Raw genomic sequence first — 24,920 nt, 5'->3', positions numbered from 1 at the left:
TGCAGGGACCATTCCCCCGGATGAACGTCCTGGCGACTTAGAAAGTCCGCCTCCCAATTGAGCACTCCCGGGATGAAGACCGCTGATATGGCCGGAAGATTGCGCTCCGCCCAAACCAGGATCCGAGAGACCTCTACGAGAGCCGCCCGACTGCGAGTTCCTCCTTGCCTGTTTATGTAGGCCACGGTGGTAGCGTTGTCCGACTGGACCTGCACCGGGCGACCCTGGAGAAACCGCTGTGCCTGCTGGAGAGCATTGAAGACCGCACGGAGTTCCAAGATATTTATTGGAAGCTCCGCTTCTGTCGGCGTCCACCTGCCCTGGAACAAGTGTGGACCCGAAACTGCTCCCCAGCCCCGAAGACTGGCGTCCGTTGTCAACAGGACCCAATTTGGAACCCAGAACGGACGTCCCTTGTTGAGGTGGGTCGTCTGTAACCACCACGTAAGGGACAGGCGAACCTCCTGGGTGAGCACAATCGTCTGGGACTTCAGAGACTGAGTCAGCCCGTTCCACTTGGACAGGATCAGGTGCTGCAGAGGTCTGGAGTGAAACTGGGCGTATTCCACCATGTCGAACACCGACACCATGGAGCCCAGTAACCTCATCGCCGAGTGTAAGGACACCCGGCGGCTGTGCAGACAACTGCGCACCCTTGACTGTAAAGCAGAGATCTTGTCCTCCGTCACGAAGATCCTTTGCTGTCCCGAGTCCAATAAGGCTCCAAGATGCAGAATCCTCCGAGACGGGATTAGAGTGGACTTCTGCCAGTTGATTAGCCAGCCGTGCCGTTGCAGCAGTGCAATGGTCAGGTCCAAGTGGCGTAACAGGAGCTCTGGAGATCCTGCCACCAATAACAGGTCGTCCAAATACGGCAACATGCGGACTCCCTGCAGCCGCAGAGAAGCCGCCATGACCGCCATCACCTTGGTGAAAACACGTGGTGCTGTTGCCAGGCCAAAAGGTAACGCCCGAAACTGGAAGTGGTCGCTGCTGATTGCAAACCTGAGGAACTGTTGATGGCGCCAAAGAATAGGGACATGCAGGTAAGCGTCCTGTATGTCCAATGACACCAAGTAGTCCCCAGGTTCCAGCGCCAGAATGATGGACCGTAGGGTCTCCATCCGAAACTTCGGGACCCGCAAAGACTTGTTGAGTGCTTTGAGGTTGAGTATCGGACGATATGACCCATTGGGTTTCTGTACCAAAAATAGATTTGAATAGAAACCCTGGCCCCTCTGGGAGAATGGAACCGCCACTATAACTCCAGCCTGGAGCATAGTGTGCAATACCTTCCGCAGCTCCGTAGCCTTGTTCCGGTCTGATGGGAGACCCGTGGTGAAGAAGCGAGCCGGGGGTCTGTGCCGGAAGGAGAGGGCGTATCCGTGGGAAACCACCTCCAGAACCCAAGTGTCTGTCGTAGTGGTCGACCAACACTGGGCGAACTGTAGCAGGCGGCCTCCCACCCTGGGATCCCCCAAAGGGAGGCCCGGACCGTCAGGCCGCAGGCTTGTCATCTGGCTTGGGGGCCGGACGTCTGGTACTCCATGCCTGCTTCCGGGGCTTGACCGATTTCTTAGGGCCAGCCTGTCGAGGAAACGACTGTGGTTTGGGCCTGCCCTGGGCCCTAGATGACCGAAAGGACGATGGTCCCGAACCAGAAGGAGCAGCGGCCGACGGGAGACAGGCAGATTTGGCTGCCGCCAGCGTGGCCACAATCTTATCCAGATCCGGACCGAAGAGAACTTCTCCGGTAAACGGCAACGCTTCCAGACCTTTCTTGGAATCTGCGTCCGCCTTCCAGGATCGCAGCCACAAGGTGCGACGAGCAGCTACCGCTGCTGAAGAAATTCTAGACACCAGAGTACTAATGTCTAGAGCCGCCTCGTTGATGTAGGTGGCCGAATCACGGAGATTGCCAATCAACTCCGCCTGATCGGCCGGACAGTCGGATTCAAAAGAAGCCTCTAATGAATCCGCCCAGCGCTCCATCGCTCTGGCAACCCAGCAAATGGCCATAGCCGGCCGTGCTGCCCCCCCTGCAAGGGAATAAGCGGACTTCAGGCAGATTTCTACCTTGCGGTCCGTAGCATCCTTAAGGGAGGACATGTGGCACTACGGACAAGACGGGTCACGTGAGAATCCACCTGTGGAGGGGATTCCCACTTAGCAAAATAATTATCCGCGAACGGATAAGCCACCGCCAGGCGTCTCTGCGGCTGGTATCTTTTGCCAGGTTGTTTCCACGCCTCCTCTAAATGGTCCACCAACTGACCCGAAAGAGGAAAGACTGTGGCATCGCCCTTCACATCTTTGAAAAAGGCATACTTAGATTTAGCCGCTGGGGGAACTTCGTCCTCAATCACCAAGGCTGTGCGGACCGCCCGAATAAGTCCAGGAATATATACTTTGGACTTAGCATCAGCGTCCTTAGTATGGAGAGGTTCCTGATCGTAAGGATCTAGAATCTCCCCATCATCAGACGTCCCTTCGTCATCCTCATAAGGAGCGGACAGAGACGCCACCGGCCTTTTATGAGACCGCATCACAGACTCCCCTTGCAACACATCCGACAAGTGCTGTACAGAACTTGTCAGGGAGTTAACCCACGCTGGCTCCTGAGAACCCGGGAGCGGGGAAATAGGGAGACTGTGGGGTACCACCAATTGTCGTGGGAACCCCTGCATGGGTGACGACACCACAGACTGCTGGGACAAACCCATCGGAGTAAACGCGGGCTGCGGAGCTAACTGGCCCACTAAAGCTGTTAACGCCTGAGCGAAACAAGCCCAGGGCGGCTCCTGTACCGGTGCTGTAACCGTAATAGGCCGCGCCATGGACAAACACTGCCGGCAAAGGCCCTCCGCGCTACCCTCCCCCTCCGCTAACGGTACTTTGCACGTGGTACACTGTAGCCGGAGGGGAAAATCACTTTCAGACATGATGGCACCACGTATGTGACCTCTCTCACCAATTAAGTATTAAATAGGCGAGAGACCACCCTGCAGCACCGCACCGCAAGGGCTTTAGCAGAAAGAACAGGGACAGTAATAAAGCTGACAGTTTAGAGAAGAAAAGATTACAGGCAGCAGCGCTAGCACAGTCACATACAATGCAGAAAAATAACAATTCCTGCACTAACAGCGCTGATCACTCAACTACACAGACACAGGGCCTGGTAGGACACAGCGCTGCATACACAGACCTGACCACAGCGGAGGAGAGGTATGCGGGGGGACCCAGACCACGATGCTTCCGTCCAGCGCTTCCAGCAGCGTTCACCATGCGTTCTGGAGAAGATGGCCGCCGAGGAGCAGAGAGGAGGCTGGCCTGGGGGAGGAGCGCTGCCACAGGACCAGTCGGCAGCATGCAGAGAGGGCTGTGTGCAGCGGGGGAGGCGCCGGCTGTGAGACAGGGAAGGCGCGCTCCCCTGGCATGCATTTAACCCCTGGGACGCCGCAGCGCTACCGCTCTGCTGCGGTCCGCTGTCCCAGGGGGTAGTGGAAGCGCAGGTTGGTCGCCTGGCTCCACGCTGCAGCCAGTCCCCAGGGAGCCCCCTGCCTGGGGACTTAGGACCATGTGATCAGCGGGGACCCACCGCGGGACCCCGCTGCTTACCTCTGTCCCCCTTGAATCCGGCCATGGTCCGGAGCATCTGGGGTCACCGCTAGCTGTGACCCCAGACGCCCACCAGCATCCCCGGATCAGTACCGGCGTTCTGGTACCGGCGGGGTGTAGGGAAGACAGCATGGACGTCAGGACTGACTGTCCATGCTGTTCATCCAGATGTGCAGCCACAGCTGCATGAAGAATAAGCTTCAGGGGCTCTTCTAGCCCCCACTCCAACAGGTGCACCCGACTCCGGCCGGGCACCAAACTAAACTGAGGTGCCTTGGCCCGGGGGCGGGGTATAGGAGGGGGACCTAGTGCATCCTGGGAGGCTGAAAGCTTAACTCTTTGGTGCCCTGCGACTGACGTCACACCTATACCCCAAGGTATCCTGTGGATACCCTATGGACCCTGAAGTAGAAAGAATCCTTACATTGTAAACAATTGTATTATGGTAAATGTTATCTGTATGTCTGGAAACTGGAAAAATAACTTCTAAGTGATATATACTGAAACATACAGTGCCAAGAACCAGCCCCAGGGGCTGTACTGAATCTGTAACCAATTTACCTTTTAAAATGTTGTGCTTGTAAAGCAAACTGTATTACACATCACGCCAAACTGAACAAAAGTATATTGTAAAACACATTTTTTATACAAAATAAAAAAAAATTTCAATCCATTTACTTGATAAAAGTTATTTGTCCCCAATAACTTCATTGTCTGCAAACAGGAGGGCAGAAGATCTGCATACTGTATCTATAATCACTTCCACCGCAACCTCATTCAGTTCCCCATTTCCTAATGACTATAATGTTCCCCTTGTGGCACCTTATTAACACTTCTCTAAATGTATTAAAAGGCAGAGCGTGAAGAAATTAGAGATTTCTACAGCGATGCCTTCAGCCTCTGTAAATAACTGTACTGCCATAGGCAGCTTACTCAGTGACACATAACACATATCGCTATCCAGCTGGTACTAGTGCTGCCGCTGCCTCCTGACCTCTGAGATCTCATTTTTTTTATTGAGATCTTGCGCATGCGAATGGGGATCCATGACATAACAAATTAGCACTAAGCTGATACACAATGGGATTGGCTGTAATCACCAGATAAATGAGTTTTCTCTCCCCCACTTTGGCATAAGATTTTTTAATACATGCTTTCAGCTTTGCACTGATAATCAGGGAAGCAGGAACAAGATAAGCACAGCATTACATACCATATTAGTACATGCAGTGGCATAACTAGGGCAGGGCGAGTGGGGCACGTGCCCTGGGCGCCGTGTGACCGGCAGCATGGGGGGCACCGCCGGCCACGGTACCGCCCGTCCTAGTTAGCCAGTGTAGTGCCGACCGCAGTGAGTGCGATCAGCACTACACATTTACACAGGACCGGCACTAGGCTTCCCAGCGCCGGTCCTGTGCTGCACAGCCAAGCCCCTTCCCTCCCCCTAAGTGCTTGTCCAATAGCGCCAGGAGGAGGGTGGCAGGTGGGCTAATACTGTGCATAACACACACATCGCCGCCAGCGCTGGCGGTGATGTGTGTGTTAAACAGCAGCCAATGAGAGTCAGATAGACTGTACTGCACTGTATAAGGGGCACTACTGGGGGTGTGCATAAGGTGGAATCACTCCTGGGGGCACTGTATAAAGACACTGTATATGGGAGATCACTACTGGGGGCACTGTAAAAGGGGCACTACTGGGGGCCTGCATAAGGGGGATCACTCCTGGGGGCACTGTATAAGGGGAACTAATGGGGGGCTGCATAAGGGAGACCACTACAGTGGGCACTATGTAAGGGGCACTGCATATGGGGGACCACTACTGGGGGCACTGTATAAGGTGAACTAATGGGGGGCTGCATAAGGGGGACCACTAGAGGGGGCAATGTATAAGGGGAACTAATGGGGGGGCTGCATAAGGGGGTCCACTACAGGGGGCACTGTGTAAGGGGAACTGCATATGGGGGAACCACTACTGGGGGCCTGTATAAGGGGAACTAATCGGGGGCTGCATAAGGGGGACCACTACTGGGGGTACTGTATAAGGGGCACTACTGGGGGCCTGCATAAAAGGGACCACTACTGGGGGCACTGTATACTGGGGGTACTATATAAGGGGTACTACTGGGGGCCTGCATAAGGTGGACCACTACTAGGGGTACTGCATAGGGGGGACTGTATAAGGGGCACTGCATTAAGGTGCAAATGGAAAGAAATGTTCCCAGTGACAAGTAAGGGGTGTGTGTTATGTTGACACGCCCCACTTTTCAGTGGCCACGCTCTTGTGACCACGCCCATTTTTTGGCGCGCGCACATAGTGGGGGGGGGGGGCCTCCATTTTAAAATTTGCCCTGGGCTCCAAATACCCTAGTTACACCACTGAGTACATGTACCCACCGATAAGCTCATCTTAACAAGACTATCACTACCCATAATTGCCTACTTGCTTGTATTCCTCTTCATGAGAGACCTGGAGTTGAGCCACAGAGGGGGCGGGGCTGGGTGCTTTGTGTCATTAAAGCTGCGTAACTTGCAGGTCTAAGAAAGGGTGGGGCCAAACTTAAAGTGATTCTTATAGAATTACGTTATATTGGCCACACCCCCTCCCTATGGACGTGCGATTCCTGATATTACTCTGCCAAACCTGGCCACTTCACTAGGAAGTGGCCGGGAGGTGGAAGATCCACCCACTCTTCCAGGGGTTTTGGTGACTATCCAAACCAATCGTGAGTCTCCTGGACCTTATGTTTGTAAATATGTCTCTAGCCTATGATTTCATATGTCATAGTGTGCAAATCTGCTGTATCCATATATCTTTATTGCACAGCCTCGTATCTATACGGTACAATAGCACAATACGGCAGATGTGTACTACTGTAGCTCACACATGCTGAATAACAAAAATGCTTGAGCTTATTAATGTGCCATGTGTACCAGGTTTAATATTTGCCAAAAATACAGACAGTTAGGGGTATATTTACTAAAAATCGTGTCTGGCCGAGATTGCATTCCTGTGCGAGATTTCCAAACGTTGAGATTTATTAAGGCAAACACGAGTACAAAAACACATTTCCGCACTGAAATAGACAGCAAAACACACAAATAGACATCAATAGAATATCTAACCTAAATGCGAGTACTTTCCATAGACAGGAATACAACTCACAGATTTACTAAAAAATGTGTTTAAAAACACGATAGAACACAAAAAACTATAGAAGAAATAATTAGAAGTGTCGTAAAAAAGCAAATTTTAAAAACTGTAGAAAACCGCCTGCTGCGACCGCGTGCGATGTTTAAAACACTTGACGCATCCATGCCGCCCCCCGGAAAAACATGACCCAATACGTTAAAACAATTTTCAATGGTTTTTTTTTGCCAAAATGTGCGCGGTCATTTTTTGCCAAAGTACGCAATGTACAAATTTTTGGGGGTAATTTAGCATTAGGGGTGGTATTCAAAGGGTTCTGAAAGAAATCCCCACATTTTTAGCCAAAAATAGGGATTTTGCATTTTTTTTTCTCCTGTTCTGGGATTGAGAAAACTTTTCGCCAGTTTTTTTTCTCTAATTTCGCCTGTTTGCAGTTTTCGCAGTTAATTGAATACGGCTCTAAGCCTCCTGTGAATTAGGTTAAATTTATGCACTTTCCCTAGATGCCGGATAATTTTATTACCAGTTCTAGAATTCAGTGGTAAAAATACCTCTTGCTGGAAAAAACTATTATTTTCTCTCTTGGATAAAAGTTATACTGTGTCCAATTAATACTTTCGTGAATAATATAAATTAATCATGTGTCAATAATGGAACAAGAGCTACATTTCATTGTGGATTAATTGGAAACACTCTTCCTTGAGAAAATGTATCCATCGATTATAAAATAACAAATTGAAACACGTTTCAAGTTCATTGGCTACATTCTGCTAGAGAAAGTGATTGCTGTCTACACACAGGGGGGATTACTACTGGGGGTACTTGAAGGGATTACTACTGGGGCACTTGAAGGGGGATTACTACTGGGGGCACTAGAAGGGAGGATTACTACTGGGGGCACAGGAAGGGGGGATTACTACTGGGGGTACTTGAAGGGGGGATTACTACTGGGGGAACTTGAAGGGGGGATTACTACTGGGGGTACTTGAAGGGGGGATTACTACTGGGGGAACTTGAAGGGGGATTACAGGGGGCACTAGAAGGGAGGATTACTACTGGGGCACTTGAAGGGGGGATTACTACTGGGGGGGACTACTACTGGGGGCACTACATGGGGGGGAAACCTCCACTGGGGGCACAACAATGGGGGGACTACTACAAGGGGGGACTACTAGGGGCACTACAAGAAGGGGGACTACTACTGGGGGCACTGTATAAGCTTACTAATGGGGGCACAAGGGGCACTGCACAGGGGGGACCACTACCGCGGGCACTGCATAGGGGGGGCGCCAAAAAACCTACTCGCTTACCAAAAAATTTGGGCTAGGGCCGGCCCTGTCTACACACTCCCTATTTTATTGAGTGCTGCTAGTATTGAGGCCATTTTTAATTAGTCCATTTCTGTTTTATGCTCTATGATTTTTTTTTTTAATTATTTGATGTACAGTATATATGTATATTTATTTTTTAAATAAAATGTATATTTGATAGCGCTTCGGATTATATTACATTTATTTTCCAATAAGAGATGTCCTTTGCAGCGTGAGACTTCTGGGTTTATGACCTGAGAGTTATGCTGCACAACCATCTGCCTGAATATACAGAAGCCATGAGGAACGGGGGCAGTGGCATCACAAGGGGAGTGCTGGGGGTGCTGGCCGCACTTGGGTGTCACCCGCTGAGGAGTGACACCAAGGTGCAGACTCCCCCTCAGTGACAGGAGCCCGGGTGCTGCATTCTATAATAAGTGCAGCACTCGACTCCTGACAACTGTGAGGGAGCCAGCCGGTACTGCACACAGGGCAGTCCGCACCTCCGCCCCCCTCCCTGTCCCCACAGTAATAACGGGACCATGGGGGTTCGGTCACTAGGCCACGCCCTTCCTGCATGGCCACACCCAGTCAGTGAGGCCACACCCCCTATTCTACGGTGCACCGTCCCTCCCCGGGTGACATCACAGGGAAGGACGCCACAGGCCGGGGGGCGAAATTTTCAGAAAGGGATCCTTTGGATCTCTCTCAGGGGAATTCTCTATAAAGAAGCCCATATACTTCTATATGCAAACCTATTGGGTACAAGCTCCAAAAAGTTTTGCTTTCTGGAGCCTAATACATATGGGGAATGAGGCAAACCTCTGAAAATGCCAGTTTTCAAGGTTTTGACCGCATTTTACCCTTAGTACATCCCGCCCTTGGCATTTTATTGATCAAATTAGTGCTGTGGCTCTGTTACTGCAGGTCAGTGGAGGGTGCTAGATTAAGAGTAAACTCATTCATTTAAAGTTACAATTCTTTTCCATTTAGACAAAATGTGTATCCTGTATTTAAGTAATGAGTTCCAACCAAGAGTTTCAGAACCTCTGAGAAAAAGGTTAAATGAGGTCTCATACATAATGTAGCAGTGTCTAAGTTCATAGTGTGGTCGCTGCTTATTAAAGCATTGTATATCATTTATAAAGCACTCTGCTATTAATAAAATGACTGACCCACATAGGGTGATAAGTTATTAGCTTTCACAATACTGAGCTTATGGCTTAGACCATATGTTGAAGAAGAAAAACGTTATCAGATTGAGTTATGTGAGACATCTCGCAGACAGTGCTACCCACTCTGACTCCTGCCTGGTGACTTTCCACATTCCAGGGTATGTTTATATGCATGCCACAATTGGAACATTTTTATTGTTTAGGCCCTGACCTTTTGTATTACTGCTAGCTGTCAGATAGCCGATGAATGACTCCCCCTTCAACCCAATATGTAGACAGTTTCTACAACCATCATCATTTTAATAACATCCTTGGGGAGAAAAATAATAGCATAATCCAAATATGATATTATTGACTCATTTAAAAATCTAAAGTTATCAGCAACAAGAAAAATATAGTAATCAAATTGAGACTTTTATTAAAATGGCAAATAGTAAATTGAATGAATGACCTGTTAATGTTTAGAGGTGCATTTGACACCCCTATCCTCCAATATATTGACAGGAATTACATTTTATTACTGTGTGCTGCTGTTGTCGATGTATGCTCTGATTCACCACATCACACAGGCTGTTCCATTGTGTTCCATTGTGTCTCCTGCTCATTCATATGTCCCTGGTTTACTGACAGGAATTATTTTCCTCCAATGACTGTTATGCATCCAATCATAGAAGGCCTCCAAATGAGTGGGCAGGTCTGTTTAGAGAATGTATGGTCACACAGATGACTCAAGGAGCATATATGGGCAAATTTACTAATTATCGGGTTATAGACCCAATCATTATAATTTCTTATGGGCACTACTCACATTGCGGAGCTTGGTAATTTTGGCAGGAAAGCAACTCCCATAAGATTCTAGGTGGCTGCTTTTGTGAATGAAACTGGTGACCACAGCAGTTCCCCCATAGATACATTCAGGAGAATCTTACTATTTGCTTGAACCAGGTTTGTCTTAACAGCAGTGTGGGCCCTGGGCAAAGCAATGCACTGGGGCCCCTACCCACACATTCACAGGAAAAAAATGTAAATGGTCAATAAAATGAAACCCTCCTGCATGCCCATCAGACCTCCCACACATGCAGAGACTCTGTCTGACTGGTCTGAAGCTGGTGGATGAAGTGAAACTCGTCACCAGGGGGGGATGGGGTGGGGGAGGCTTTTAAAAATATCACAAATTTACCAACTGGCCGCAGCTGCAGGGGGGCGAGTTGGTAGGCCCCTACAAGCTTCGGACCCTTGGGCAACTGCCCAGCAAGCCCAATGGAAGAGATGGCCCTGGCTTGAACCCCCCGAAAATGGGTGTTTTCTGGGGATAAATTGGTAAATGGGTCCCAAACGGATATTCCTGCATCTGGCAAATGCAGCCTCAATGTAGTATACGCACCACTTAATCAGATAGGTACAGTGGTGTACCATGTGTATAGAATCAGCAGCACAGTACCCTACTGTACCCACATTATCTTTAATGTATGGGCATTCATATGGCATTCTTGAAGCTCTTAAATTATAAATGGTGTTATACTATTTCTAGTTTTTATGTTTTTTTGGATTGTGGATTCCCATTAAAATTGTGAAAAAATCCTACTGATGTCAGTGACCTTATGAGGATCTTCACTAAGTATTTGAGATAAGCTGTTATAATTTTACTCATAGCCTTCTTCACACACTTTTGGTGTTGTCTTCACAATTATTGCACTAGGAGGTGCCCTTGTTTTTTATTATATTTCAGATTGAAGGAGTTTGTGTGTTTGACAACAAAAGGAGCTTTTGGCGTCCAATACGAGTGGATTATTCTAGGCGCTTAGCACAGACTTTGGTCAAGAACTTATGTATTTTTTATTTTTATTTATAATTATTGTTCACTGTCATACACCGTCCTAGTGCCGAACTTACTTATATATATATATATAACACTCCAAGAGACGGCGGCACTCAGGGATTTGTAATAACAACACACACGAACTAGCAGTCTTTTCTACATCAACGTTTCAATACATAAGTTGTTACCATGGTGATGGGTGCACATGGGTGACGTCATCATTTTGTGCGCAACGGCGCGATTCCAGCCGGAAGCTGGATGTTTGCACACGGAACTCTGGTGAAGGGGAGCACTTATTTAAGGTATGTATTGTTTTCTATTCTGTGTCCTCATGAAAATGCCTATGCATTGAAACGTTGATGTAGAAAAGACTGCTATTTCGTGTGTGTTGTTATTACAAATCCCTGAGTGCCGCCGTCTCTTGGAGTGCTGTTGGTCCGTGCAGTGATACTGCACGGTTAGCGGAAGGCAACGGGGTGAGCTTACCTTCATTGTAGTGAGTGCCGGATTCACCATACTTTTTTATATATATATATATATATATATATATATATATATAGCCGTCCTTGGTCTGGAACTCTCAATAACAATGTTCAACTGCTGCTGGTGCCCTCACAAAAAGAAAGTACAGTGCAAAGGTGTGGCACTCCCGGAATCTTAGAATGAAAACTCAGAGATAGGCTTCACTTATAATGTTTCAGTTTTGTGGAAAGAGTCATGAATATATATATATATATATACATATATATATATATATATATATATATACTCCAGACAGGCAGGTACTTGGTAAAGCAGTGTTTTTTTAATGGCAGCAAACACTGCACCTTAGCAGACATAAGCATTGGCATGGATACACACATGCACATAACAGAAAATAAGCAAACAAACATAAAGGTAAATGTTCCAAAACTCCTTGTGCTTAGCAGTCAGCAGTTACAAAATCTGTGGACCCTCCTGGCACCCTAATGTAACCACCACACCTGGCCTATTGCCTGACCAGTTTGTCAGGAGCACGGAGCATCAGGTGTGTGGGAGTTTTAAACCCTTCCTGTACTCCAGTAATTATTCCAGCTGTGTCTGTGTAAATGTTAAAAGGTTTCACTCCAGCTTCCTTTTCAGGGAGCTGATTGCACCAGAATGTGGGCAATTCAGGTGAGAGATAACCCCACTCTCCACACATCCCCCCTTTCGCTATTCCAAGCATAGGGAAGTGCACATCTTCTTTAACGACAGCCTTTCTTCTTTAACACTCAGCTTTCTCAAACTTCCTGGACAATGCGTCTGTGTTTCTATGTTAAGCTCCCGGCCGATGCTGTATGACAAACTTGTACTGCTGGATGGTCAAGAAGCAGCGCATCACTCTGAGGTTAACTTCTTCGATGAGGTGCATCCACCTCAGAGGTGTGTGATCCATGACCAAGACAAATTCTCTACCCAGGAGATAATACTTCAGGTCTTCTATTATCCACTTTATCACCAAGCATTCTAGCTCAACTATGGCGTATCTTGTCTCTCATGGTAACAGCTTTCTACTTAAGTAGTGGATTGTTTTTTCTTCGCCCGCAATGGACTGGGACAAAACAGCTACTAAGCCTGTCGTGAAGGCGTCAGTTTGCAAGACAAAAGGTTTTCTGAAATCTGATGCCTGCAGAACTGGTTTGGAACACAGAGCCGTCCTCATATCTTCCCAGGCTGCTTCAATTGTTTTGATCCAGAGAATCTTTTCCAATTGAGCCTTCTTAAGAATCTCAGTCAGGGGTTTAGCTCTGGACACAAAATTTGGAATGAAACGACGGTAATAGCCTAGCAGCCCAAGGAAAGTTCTCATTTGTTTCTTGATGGAGGTCTTGGCCAGGACTGATTCGCTTCTACTTTCTGCAGTTTGGGTTTCACTTGTCCATTGCCAATCATATAACTGAGGTAATTGGCCTCTGAAAGTCCAATGGTACACTTGGCTGGATTAGCCGTAAACCCGTGCTGTCGTAAGCTGTTCTTCTTCTTCTGCACTTCTTGGACTTTGGGCAAGTGTTCTTCCCAATTTTCTGTATAGATGATAGTGTCATCTAGATAGACTATAGCATAACCCTGGTGTGGCTTTAGCTGGCGATCCATGGCATGCTGAAATGTCGCTGGTGCCCCATGAAGGCCAAAAGGGAGTATTTTATATTTAAACAGGCCATCAGGGGTCGAGAAGGCAGTCTTCTCCTTGGCGGTCTCAGTTAGGGGAATTTTCCAATATCCCTTTGTGAGGTCCAGGGTCGTAAGATACCAGCTACTTGCCAAATTTTCTACTAATTCATCCACCCGTGGTAGTGGATATTCGTCAAACATGGAAACCTGATTAAGCTGCTTAAAGTCGTTGCAAAAACGTATGGCTCCTGATGGCTTGGGGACCAGCACAATAGGACTTGTCCAGTTACTGCTGGACTCATCAATGACCCCAAGTTGGAGCATCTCTTTCACCTCTTGCTGGACTGCTTGCCGCCATGCCTCAGGGATGCGATACGGTCACTGCTTTACAACCACTCCTTCAGGTGTATTTATCTCGTGCTCTACTAAGGCAGTGCGCCGTAGCAGGGAACACAACATCCTGGTTATTGCAAACTAAGGCTTCTGCTTCTTTTTGCTGTTTTGCTGACAAGGTGTCTGCCAGCAGAACTTCTGTAGGGTAAAGTGAACTAGAGGTGCCCCCAGGAACCTGAGGGGTGGCAGTTTCCAGCACATCCATGGCAACATCTGTATTGGGTATGACATCTCTGCCAATATTTTTGTCTGGCCGTAACCGGGCAAAGTGTTGCGGATTTCTTTCCTCAGACATTAATTGCGCAGAGGTTCCCTCTCCAAAGAGGACTGGCCCTGATTTTACATTGACATTGTCCCTGTGGTTCCTTTAAGAGCGCAACATATCCTAGGAAATTGTGTCCCAAAATGATAGAATAGGGGAGTTTAGGACCAACCACAGCGGCCACCTCATAAGTGCGCCCCTTTATGGTGAGGCTCACTCACACCCTGGAGAAGATTTTTGTGGATCCATGAACACAGAGTACTTCAACTAACCCTGGCACCTTTTCCACTGGCCTGGGCAGGACAGCCTCTGAGATTAGGGTAAGCTCACTCCCTGAGTCTATAATAGCTGGGAGTTCTCGGCCATTCAGTAACACAGTTTCATTAACAGGGGTCTGGAATCCAGGGGCACCACCATGCAAAAAGCGGGGTACGTAGCACCCATACTAGCAACCCACACTCCATAGCCTCTGTTTTCCTGGGACAGTCCTGCCTTACATGACCTGGCTCTCTGCACTCATAGAAAATAACCCTGGCGTCTCCAGCTGTGTTTCCTTGAGGCGGGGTGACAGTCGGGGTCACAGGCCCATGGGGTGCCATCTTAACAGGTCACTCATTCCCTGGTTTCTTTTATGGAATTTTTATCATATTTCCTGCAGTCTCATACCGCTCCAATACTGTACTTAATTACTCTAGATTTTGAGGATCAGCGTGTATGACCCAGCGCTACATATTCTGCCTTAGGGTTCTAATACACTGATCAACAACCACCGTCTCTACAACCTGAGCGGCAGTGCGGGCTTCTGGCTGGAGCCAACTCTGCCCCTGTCTGGCGAATTCTGCAACCTGCTTCCGAATAGGGACCCCTGGCAGTAGGGCTCATTCTTGGAAGCGCTGCGCTTTCCCAGAAAGAGTGAGAGCTGACCTGGCCAGAATGGCACCTTTGACTAGGTCATATTTCTCTGCATCAACAAGACAAATCAGCAAAGGCTTCCCGAGCCTCACCAGTGGGATAGGGGGCAAGTCTATCAGCCAAAGTATCTGCTGCCCATTTTAAATGCTGTGCTACCCTCTCAAATATCAGCAAATACGCCTCGGGGTCATCTGAGGCAGACATTTTCTTCAGATGCCCAGCACCTGTTGTGCCCACTGACTGGGTCACTAACTGTAACATTTGTTCCCTCTGTCTTTTAGTGAGAGGTCAACAAATTTACTTTAGTGCGAAAAAAAGAACACGGGAAAAAATTATAATTTTTTTTTCTTTCAGCACTGCAGTAATTAAACCTCAGTATGTGTCTTGCTTTGTTCAAACAACAGTTGGTCCATTACACAACTTGCACTAACTGGTGAACATACAATGTAGCATTTTGATATGTCTTAAGCACCTTAGTAAAAAAAAAGTAAAGTAACTCTTTTTTTTCAGTACACACTCAAACAGCTTTTGCACAGTGCATAGCAAGTTACACAATGTCCTTATTATAACCATACTCACGTATACTGACCGTTTTACCTAGTCAGATCCTTCGCTATGCAGTAGGCGTCTAGCAAATGCGCTGCAACACTGCACGTACAGGCCACCATATGTAAAATGGGTACTTGAAATGAGGACTCCAGATAGGCAGGTACTTGGTGAAGCAGTGTCTTTTTAATGCCAGCAAACACTGCACCTAAGCGTTCGTGAGCATGGGCCTGGATACACACAGGCACATAACAGAAAATAAGCAAACAAACATAAAGGTAAATGTTCCAGCACACCTTGTGCTTAACAGTCAGCATTTACAAAATCTGTGGACCCTCCAGGTCCTGGCACCCTAATGCTAACCACCACCCCTGGCCTATCGCCTGGCCAGTTTGGCATCAGGAGCAAGGAGCATCAGGTGTGTGAAAGTCTTAAACCCTTCCTGTGCTCAAGTGATTATTCTAGCTGGGTCTGTGTAAATGTGAAAACCTGGAATTCCACACCTCCACTACTAATGCAGAACGCACAGATTTCACTCCAGCCTCCCTTGGAGGGAGCTGATTCCACCAGAACGTGGGCAAATCAGGTGAGAGACCACCTCACTCACCACAATATATATATATATGAATTTTATATATGCCAGAGTCTACTGCACCGCCGGAGAAGAGAGGGCCCAATCAGAGCCTGCACACGGGCCCCCTCCTATCTTAAAGCGCCTCTGGGTCAAGGAAATAGTGCAGAGAGGTAGGAGTATGGAGGGGTCAGGGAGGTAGTGCAGAGAGGTAGTGGTGAGTATGAAGGGGTCAGGGAGGTCGTGCAGTGATATAGTGTTTGGTAACGAGGGGTCAACGTGTAGTGCAGATAGGTAGTGGTGAGTATGGAGGGGTCAGGGTGGTAGTGGTAATGCCTACACTGTATACCACACTGTAGTGCCCACACATTATGCCACACTAGTGACCGACACATTATACCACACTGCAGTGCCGCCGCATTTTGCCACACTGTAGTGCCTGCACATTATTCCACACTGTGGTGCCCGCAAATTATGCCACACTCTAGTGCCCCCCATATTATACAGCACTGCAGTACCCCCCACATTATGCAATGCTGTAGTGCCCACACATTATGTCACACCATAGTGCATCCACTTTATACCACAATGCATTACCCACACATTATACCACACTGTAGTGCCTCCAACATTATACCACACTGTAGCACCCATCACATTATACCACACTGTAGAGCCCCCCCCACATTATCCCCCACATTATCCCACACTGAAGTATTCACACATTATTCCACCTGTAGTGCCCACACATTATGCCACACTGTCACACCATAGTGCATCCACTTTATACCACAATGCAGTTCCCACACATTATACCACACTGAAGTACCTCCAACATTATACCACACTGTAGTACCCACAGATTATACCACCAGTAGTGCCCACACATACCACACTGTAATGCCCATACATTATGCCACCTGTAGTGCCCACACATTATGCAACACTATAGTGCCCACACATTATGCAACACTGTAGTGCCCACAGATTATATCACCTGTAGTGCCCACACATACCACACTGTAATGCCCACACATTATGCCACCTGTAGTGCCCACAAATTATGCTACAATGTAGTGCACACACATTATGCCACACAGTAGTGCCCACACATTATGCCAAACTGTAGTGACAACACAGTGTATTCGCCGGAAGCATCCTCAGGCAGCCAGTAGAGTAGCAGTCACAGCCGCACAATGAGTCACACTCATGAGGCTGCGCTGCTGCTGATCTCTGGGTTAGAGGAGCATGTGATGAGCTCATCCAATAAGAGTGCAGCACATGCAACTCTGACCCCACTGCAGAGACTACTGGTATTTATTACCCAGTAGTACACTGCAGTGCTGAGTCTGAGTGACTGCACTGTGCCCCAGTCCTCTCCTTGTGTAGCTGCCAGGAGCATCAGTGACGGCCTTGCTGACTGCCCAGCAAGCATTTGCACTGCAGCCTGCCATACAGACAGCACCATAGGCCACACCCTTCCGCAATAGAGGGTGTGGCTACAAGTCACTGTGGCCCACCGGGGACTTTATCGGATCTCCTATGACCCAATCCGAGCCTGGATAGGAACCAATTTGACGCTTATAATTAAAAAATAATATAAAGTAAAATAAACCCCTGCCCCCACCCCCCAAAAAAAACAAAAATAATATAAAGTAAAATAAACCCCTGCCCCCACCCCCCAAAAAAAACAAAACACAAAACAAAAGAAGCAAATACTCACAAACCACTCAAACTTATAGGGGGACATATATCAAGCCTTATAAAGAGGACAAGTGGAGGTGTTGTCCACAGCAATCAGCCAGCTTTGTGCTATCATGTTATAGATTTTACTAGATAGAAGACAGCTAGAGCTGACTGGTTCTATGGGCAACTTCTCCACTGGTCTTTTTTAGAAGGTTTGATACAGTACATCTCCCCAGTGGCTTCACAAGGGGAGGGGGTGGGGGCCGCAACCGGGTGTCACCTGTCGTGGGGTGAAACCAAAGTGCCGACTCCTCAGTGACAGGAGCCGGGTGCTGCACTGCACACAGACTGGTCCCCGGCGGCAATCCGCATCTCTGGGGACCCCCGTAGAGACTAAAAGTATGGGGTTTAGGCCGCAAGGCCCCTCCTGCTACCCACGAGGCCATGCCCCTACCTGTGAGACCACGCCCCCTCCACACAGGCTGTAAGCACAGGGAGGGCCGCCACTGCATCTCCCCCTTAATCCTTGATGTTTTATGAGGTGTACATGGGCTGTTAAAGACAATATATTTTCTCTCTCTGTGGCCACTGATATCCTTGGTGGTGGTGTATATCTTTTATCTGCTCTTTTGGTGTTTGATTCTGAGTTGGATGGATCTCTGACACCAATGGCGACTCTTTGCATACAGCATATACGTAGGTGCGAAATTATGCACTTTAACATGTCTTTCCTAGTCAGAGCCATGCGGAACTCTGCAAGATCTATCTTTCTGTGAAAATGGGCATTTTAGGGTGGCAACTATGCAAGTGCATGGTATTATCCTGTCTTGTGGGAGTGTCATGGGAGTACCATGTGTGTGTCATGGGAGCACCATGTGTGTGCCTTGGGAGCGCCATGTGTGTGTCATGGGAGTGCCATGGGTGTGTCATGGGAGTGCCATGTGTGTGTCATGGGAGTGCCATGCGTGTCATGGGAGCGCCATGTGTGTGTCATGGGAGCGCCATGGGTGTGTAATGGGAGTGCCATGCGTGTGTCATGGGAGCGCCATGTGTGTGTCATGGGAGCGCCATGGGTGTGTAATGGGAGTACCATGTGTGTGTGTCATAGGAGCACCATGGGTGTGTCATGGGAGTACCATGTGTGTGTCATGGGAGCACCATGGGGGTGTCATTGAGTCTCATGAGTATGTACCTAAAGCTCTATGCAATTCTGAGTCATACATAGGGGAAGGGAAGCCTGTTTCTGATGGATCCATTGCACCTGATATGGGGCTGGTGCAAGGGGTGATACTAATGATGTTGACTGTCGAAATATTAATGGGCAACATGGGTTTCCTGATGCACACCCATGAACCCCTGCATTAGCCCTATGGATACTCGCATTAGTATAAGGTAGTAAATCAGGCTTCTGCAGCTGCCTGCAACCACAGTCACTGTATGTGCGACTTATGCTGGGTACACATTGGACGATGTGCTAATGACAAGATGGTCATCCCGATTTCCCTTGAACTCCCGGACAAACGATATAGTGCATATACACTGTGCAATCTTCCAAACAGTTAAACTATATATCGTGCGTCTTTCGGTCATTTCATTGTTAACTATATAACTATATAATGTTAGCATATCCCTGGTCCTCCAGTAGTGCGTCAATCGATTTTATTAATATCAATTGAGGGGCGACCCATAGATGTGACGGACGACACCACGGGAGTGCGTATAGTGCGTACACACTTGACGATTTGAACGATTTGTCGTTCCGATCCGTCGGAATTGGGCAAGTTGTTCAAAATATCGTCTGTGTACCCAGCCTTATAATCAGTTCCTTGGGGTGCATTATTGAAATATAATTCTTACATGATATAATAAATATACTGTACCGGTATTACACTATAGGCACATTACAACTAGGGGTGTGCACCGGCCACTTTTCGTGTTTTGTGTTTTGGTTTTGGATCTGGATCTTTCTTCGTGTTTTGGATCTGGATTGGTTTTGCCAAAACCACCCTTCCGTGTTTTGGGTTCTGGGTTTTGTGTTTTGGATCTGTATTTTTTTTTAAAAAAGCATAAAAACAGCTAAAATCACAGAATTTGTTGGTTTCTCTGCTCCTATGCTATTATTAACCTCAATAACCTTAATTTCCACTCATTTCCAGTCTATTCTGAACACCTCACACCTCACAATAGTGTTTTCATGTCCAAAAGGTTGCACCGAGGTAGCTGGATGACTATGCTAAGCGACACGAGTGGGCGGCACAAACACGTGACCCATCTAGGAGTGACACTGCAGTGGCAGACAGGATGGCAGTTAGAAAAACTAGGCCCCAAACTGTACATAATGCAAAGAAAAAAAAGAAGTGCAAGATGGAATTGTCCTTGGGCCCTCCCACCCACCCTTATGTTGTATAAACAGGACATGCACACTTTAACAAATCAATCATTTCAGCGCCAGGGTCTGCCACACAACTGTGGCTGAAATGATTGGTTCGTTTGGGCCCCCACAAAACAAGCTGGCAATTAATGTGTCCCTGCACAAACTGGCTCTACGGAGGCAAGATGTCATCCTCATCCTCCTCATCCACCGATTCCTCACCCTCTTCAGTGTGTACATCCTCATCCTCACAGAGTATTAATTCGTCCCTGCTGGAACCACAGGTCCCTCTGTACGTTCTGGAGGCTGGTCTCCCTGGAAGAGTTGATAATTCATTTTATGAACATCATCTTCTCCACATTTTGTGGAAGCAACCTCCTACGCCTTTCGCTGACAAGGTTCCCGGCTGCACTAAACACTCTTTCGGAGTACACACTGGAGGGGGGGCAACTCAGGTAAAATAGAGCCAGTTTGTACAGGGACCTCCAAATTGCTTCTTTTTCCTGCCAGTACAGGTACGGACTGTCTGACATGCCTACTTGGATGCTGTCACTGATGTAATCCTTTAACAGACAGACGCACGCTTGTCGCTGCTGCTTTGAGGATTCAAGTGCGGCTACAGCCCACACAATTCACAAAGACAGAAAAAAAAAAAGAATATTTTTATTGTTTGTGGAGCACACTTTGAGGGTTACACCACCCTTTAACAGACAGACGCACGCTTGTCGCTGCTGCTTTGAGGATGCAAGTGCGGCTACAGCCCACACAATTCACAAAGACAGAAAAAAGAAGAAGAATATTTTAATTGTTTGTGTAGAACACTTTGAGGTGTCACCACCCTTTAACAGACAGACGCACGCTTGTCGCTGCTGCTTTAAGGATGCAGGTGCGGCTACAGCCCACACATTTCACAAAGACCGAAAAAAAAGAACAATATTTTAATTGTTTGTGTAGAACACTTTGAGGTGTCACCACCCTTTAACAGACAGACGTACGCTTGTCGCTGCTGCTTTAAGGATGCAGGTGCGGCTACAGCCCACACAATTCACATAGACAGAAAAAAAAAGAACAATATTTTAATTGTTTCTGTAGCACACTTTGAGGGTGTCACCACCCTTTAACAGACAGACGCACGCTTGTCGCTGCTGCTTTGAGGATGCAAGTGTGGCTACATCGCACACAAGTCACAAACACATTAAAAAAATAGTTTTTTATTTTTTGGAACACTTTGAGAGTTACACCACCCTTTAACAGACAGACGCACGCTTGTCGCTGCTGCTTTAAGGATGCAGGTGCGGCTACAGCCCACACATTTCACAAAGACCAAAAAAAAAAGAACAATATTTTAATTGTTTGTGTAGAACACTTTGAGGATGCAGGTGGAATCTAGACGGGATTTGGAACCGAGGACACACTACCTCCATCAATTGTCTAAATCCCACTGCACTAATGTCAGATACCGGACGCACGTCTAACACCAACATAGCAGTCAAGGCCTCAGTTATACGTTTTGCTTCAGGATGACTGCTGTCGTACTTCATCCTCATCGCTAGGGACTGTTGGAGGGTCAATTGTTTAGTAAAAGTAGTGATGTTCCTACTTCCTCTCTGGGATGATGAACAACTCCCAGCAGCAGCAACAGCACTAGGAGGAAGAGGTTCTTGATCTTTCCCTATTTTATTTTTATCGGAGAAAGTTTGGTCCTCCATTTATGTTATATTGATATATATACGTGCGGCTAAAGCGCACACAAACACAGAAAATATTATTTTATTTTTGCTGGAGAGTAGTGCACTTTGTGGGTTACACCACCCTTTAAGAAATGAGCCAGCCGGCGCTGCTCCTTTGTTGATGCACGTGCAGCCACAGTGCACACAATTCACAAACACAGAAAATAATTTTTTTTTTGGTTTGGACTGGAGTGTTCTTTCGGGGGTTACAGCACCCTTAACGGTCAAGCCAGCCGGCCCTTTACTTATGACACAGGCGCACGCTTGGCACTACTTTGTTGATGCACGTGCGGCTACTGCGCACACAATTCACAAACACAGAAAATAATTTTTTTTTAGGTTTGGACTGGAGTGTACTTTCGGGGGTTACAGCACCCTTAACGGTCAAGCCAGCCGGCCCTTTACTTATGACACAGGCGCACGCTTGGCACTACTTTGTTGATGCACGTGCGGCTACTGCGCACACAATTCACAAACACAGAAAATAATTTTTTTTTGGTTTGGACTGGAGTGTACTTTCGGGGGTTACAGCACCCTTAACGGTCAAGCCAGCCGGCCCTTTACTTATGACACAGGCGCACGCTTGGCACTACTTTGTTGATGCACGTGCGGCTACTGCGCACACAATTCACAAACACAGAAAATAATTTTTTTTTTGGTTTGGACTGGAGTGTACTTTCGGGGGTTACAGCACCCTTAACGGTCAAGCCAGCCGGCCCTTTACTTATGACACAGGCGCACGCTTGGCACTACTTTGTTGATGCACGTGCGGCTACTGCGCACACAATTCACAAACACAGAAAATAATTTTTTTTTTGGTTTGGACTGGAGTGTACTTTCGGGGGTTACAGCACCCTTAACGGTCAAGCCAGCCGGCCCTTTACTTATGACACAGGCGCACGTTTGGCACTACTTTGTTGATGCACGTGCGGCTACTGCGCACACAATTCACAAACACAGAAAATAATTTTTTTTTTGGTTTGGACTGGAGTGTACTTTGGGGGTTACAGCACCCTTTAACGGTCAAGCCAGCCGGCCCTTTACTTATGACACAGGCGCACGCTTGGCACTACTTTGTTGATGCACGTGCGGCTACTGCGCACACAATTCACAAACACAGAAAATAATTTTTTTTTTGGTTTGGACTGGAGTGTACTTTCGGGGGTTACAGCACCCTTAACGGTCAAGCCAGCCGGCCCTTTACTTATGACACAGGCGCACGCTTGGCACTACTTTGTTGATGCACGTGCGGCTACTGCGCACACAATTCACAAACACAGAAAATAATTTTTTTTTTGGTTTGGACTGGAGTGTACTTTCGGGGGTTACAGCACCCTTAACGGTCAAGCCAGCCGGCCCTTTACTTATGACACAGGCGCACGCATGGCACTACTTTGTTGATGCACGTGCGGCTACTGCGCACACAATTCACAAACACAGAAAATAATTTTTTTTTTGGTTTGGACTGGAGTGTACTTTCGGGGGTTACAGCACCCTTAACGGTCAAGCCAGCCGGCCCTTTACTTATGACACAGGCGCACGCTTGGCACTACTTTGTTGATGCACGTGCGGCTACTGCGCACACAATTCACAAACACAGAAAATAATTTTTTTTTGGTTTGGACTGGAGTGTACTTTCGGGGGTTACAGCACCCTTTAACGGTCAAGCCAGCCGGCCCTTTACTTATGACACAGGCGCACGCTTGGCACTACTTTGTTGATGCACGTGCGGCTACTGCGCACACAATTCACAAACACAGAAAATATATTATTTTTTTAGCACTTGGGGGGAGCACCCCTGATGGACAGAGCACCCCCTGGACAACACTACAGCACTCCTTTAGGACTGGGACACTGCACAGGACTTTGGAGTGGACACAGCCCCTATGGAGAACTGACTGCACAACACAGTCCAGCCAGCCCCTATGGACTTTGAAGTAGTGGACACAGCCCCTATTAACAACAGCAGCACAGCACAACACAGCCAGCCCCTATGGACTTTGAAGTAGTGGACAACAGCAGCACTACACTACACTACACTACACTACACAGCCCTAACTCCCACCCTCCCTCTTCACTGTCCACAGCCGAGTGAGAAAATGGCGCCGACGCGGGTACCTTATATAGGATCCAAAACCCGCGAGACTCGGAAGGCGGGATGATGACGTTTTGCCTCGATTTCAGATCCGAGTCAGGCGGGAAAAGTCGAGCCTGACTCGGATCGGACTCGGATCGGGGGGGCTCGGGGGGGTTCGGATTTCATAAATCCGAACCCGCTCACCCCTAATTACAATACACAAGATATGTTACTTAATAGTGTAACACAAATAATACAAATAGGACATAGTATAAGATACATTTTGATAAATGTTTAGTTCTCTAAGACATCACATTCCACCCTCAATTGCCCCTCTATCTTCCCTCAATCACGGTATAGAAAAAATAACTTATAATAATCATCTTTTCTATCCATCTAGGCCAGTGTTTTTATACTGCTGTAAGTCTGCCGCTGGAGAAGCGGCGCCAGCGATGCCGTGCCCACAGTAAAACTCCTAACTTTAGGTTCGGGCAGCACTGGACTCTTTCGGGTGGCTCAGCCGCTGCCTGGGTCTTAACCAATGGAGACACGGCACGTAACCAATGAGGACATGCCACGTCGCTGTCCTACACGTACAGTGCTCCCTACTCAGCAGTGAGTGTGACAGGCTGCAATCCGCGGCTGAGGGACAGGAGCACCTTTCTATGCAATGGACAGGTAGGGGCCAATATACAATATTCTGCTTTCTGCAGAGGCCACTGTGGTTGTGTTTTTTATATGGGGACAATGTATAATACTTTGCTTTCTGTGGGGACAATGTGATTGTTTTTTATGTGGGGACAATGTATAATACTTTGCTTTCTGTGGGGGCCAGTGTGATTGTTTTCTTCTGCGGGGGGGGGGGGGCAATGTATCTGTCGTCTCGTCCTGTCCCCTCAATGTGTTTGCCACGAGTTGAAAAAGGTTGAAAATCTCTGATCTGGGCCATTTCCCTGCTCTTAATGACCTCACACCATTAAAGCAGTAACTAGACTTTTTGGTGCCCTGTGCCAGAAAGAGTATTGGTGCCCCCCTCATTTTTCAAAGGGACATAATGCACCCAAAAAAGGGCCATGGCTTCATGGGGAAGGGCCAGGGAAGAGATAGGAGAGGCCAGGAGATGCTGGGGATGAAATAAGAGGAAGCTACAAGCAAGAATGTTAATAA

The 24,920-nt window shown here is 47.7% G+C and overlaps 1 protein-coding gene across 2 annotated transcripts in view; it reads right to left on the bottom strand.

Annotated features, from left to right (window-relative positions):
• PALLD (palladin, cytoskeletal associated protein) overlaps positions 1–24,920 on the bottom strand; it is a 405,467-nt gene that overhangs the window by 318,723 nt on the left and 61,824 nt on the right. The window lies entirely within an intron of this gene.

This window comes from Taudactylus pleione, unplaced genomic scaffold (assembly GCF_031769625.1).
Source record: "Taudactylus pleione unplaced genomic scaffold, aTauple2 ptg000021l, whole genome shotgun sequence".
Classification (NCBI taxonomy): Eukaryota; Metazoa; Chordata; class Amphibia; order Anura; family Myobatrachidae; genus Taudactylus; species Taudactylus pleione.
Note: the sequence above shows the minus strand (reverse complement) of the source record. Positions and strands in the feature narration are given on the sequence as shown.